We start from the raw sequence: 2,038 nt of genomic DNA, 5'->3' as shown, positions 1-2,038 counted from the left end.
CCACTGCTTTAAAGCATTAAAAAGCGAGAATGTTACCTTGAGGATTACGGTGTGCTTGATTCAAGCCATGGTATTTTCAATTTCTTTAAATGCAGTGAAAGTGGACACTGAATAAAGAAGACCCAAGAAGAAGCAATGCACTTGAATTGTAGCGCTGGGGAAGAATCTTGGGAGTGCAATGGACTGCCAGAATCAACAAATCAGTCCTGGAAGAAGTACAGCCCGAGTCCTTCTTAGAGGCAAGAGTGGTGTGACTTATACTTCGGACATTGTGTCAGGAGAGATCAGTCCCTGGAGAAAGACCCAATGCTTGGTAATGTGGAAAGACCCAATGCTTGGTAACGTGGAGGAGCAGCACAAAAGAGGAAGGCCCTCAACAAGATGGACGAACACAGTGGTTCCCACAATGGGCTCAAGCCCATGAACAATTGTGAGGCTGCTGTCGGAGTGGAAAGTGTTTTGTTCTGTTGTACATAAGATCCCTATGAGTCAGACTTGAGTCTGCGGCAGCTAACATTAACATATTTACCCATAAGAAGAACTGATGATGTCAGGTAAGCGCTGGACTGTTAACAGCAAGGTTAGGGGTTCAAATCCACCCATCCTTCTGAGAAAATAAGATGATATTGCCTGGTCCTGTAAAGATTCCCAGTTCCTTCAAAATCCAAAAAGTGTGTGTATGGGTTGAAATAAATTAGTTAGTGATGGGTTGGGGGGGTTGGATGTTTATCCATAGAACTCTGAATCATTCAACTAGGATTCCCAAGATTCCGACACTTCTTCGGGATTTATTCAATGGAGAAGAATTGAACAAGAACATTGACCCTAATGAGGTTGTTTCTTATGATACAAGTATCCAGGCAGCCATCTTCCCTGAAGACAAATCTGAAAATGTTCAAGACTTGCTGCTTTTGGATGTCACTCCACTTGCTTCTTATGGAGTCGTGACTGTTCTTGTCAAGCACATTTATGTCGTTTCTACCAAGCTGACATGTAGTCCTTCACAATCTACTCTGACAATGAGCCTGGTGACAACATTCAGGTTTCGGAAGGTGAACATGCCATAGCCTAGGATTGTAAACTACTTGGCAAGTTTCGGCTCACTGGCTTACCTCCAGCACCTTCTGGTGTTCCTCAGGTTGAAGTCACTTTTCATTTTGATGCCAAAGACACTCTCAACGTTTCTGCTGTGGATAAGAGTACTGAAAAACAGAACAAAGGCCATTGACACAAAGAAGATATTCAACAGAGGGTCCAGGAAGCTGAGAAGTACAAAGCTGAGGATGTGAGGATGTGGCGAGATAAGGTGTCACTTGAGTCTTACACATTTCACCTGAAAGCCACCATTGAAGATGAAAAGCTGAAAGGCAAAATCAATGATGACAGAAAATAGAAGTTTTTTGATAAGAGCAATGAAATAATCAACTGGCTTGATAAGAATCAGACTGCAAAGAGGACTTTGAGCATCAGCCGAAAGAACTGGAGAAAGTCTGCAAATCCTTCCTGCCGAGGCTTTGCCAGCGTGCCGGAGGCCTCCTGGGAGGATGTCTGGAGGCGTCCTGGGTGACAGAGCTCCTCCATCTGGTGCTACCCACTCTGGACTTAACATTAGAGAGGTTGGTTAAGCCAAATGATGAGACCAAATATGTAGTCCACTGGCCAGTAGTTGTAAAGAGTGAGTTGCTATACTACATGTCTGGGCATTCTCAATCGTTCAATATAGAATCTGCCTAGGGAAAATGCTTCAAGTCAACACTGCACTTTATTAGTCCTAGAGTATGTGTGGAAAATGCAATGCCTTAAAAAGAAAGCTGTACTAAAACTGGCCGCAGCAACATGTCAGAGAAACAATGAGGATGGCACTGGACAGGGTGGCATTGTATTCCGGTCTTCATCTGGTCATTGGGAGTCAGAATTGACCCAACTGCGCCTAACAACGGCAGCATATAAAAATTGTTTGGTGGTGATTAAAAATATCATTTTCATTTGAGGATTTAGTCACAAATGTGACCAAACCACAGCCTGAATATTGGTCCTT

General features: G+C 43.4%; 1 pseudogene; it reads left to right on the top strand.

Annotated features, from left to right (window-relative positions):
* Nucleotides 1-722: 722 nt before the first annotated feature.
* Nucleotides 723-1,734, top strand: LOC101652705 (annotated as a pseudogene).
* Nucleotides 1,735-2,038: the final 304 nt, after the last annotated feature.

This window comes from Echinops telfairi, unplaced genomic scaffold, assembly GCF_000313985.2.
Source record: "Echinops telfairi isolate 266 unplaced genomic scaffold, ASM31398v2 ScPeMD7_7469;HRSCAF=8507_1, whole genome shotgun sequence".
Taxonomy (NCBI): domain Eukaryota; kingdom Metazoa; phylum Chordata; class Mammalia; order Afrosoricida; family Tenrecidae; genus Echinops; species Echinops telfairi.
This window is presented reverse-complemented; position numbering and strand designations above follow the sequence as displayed.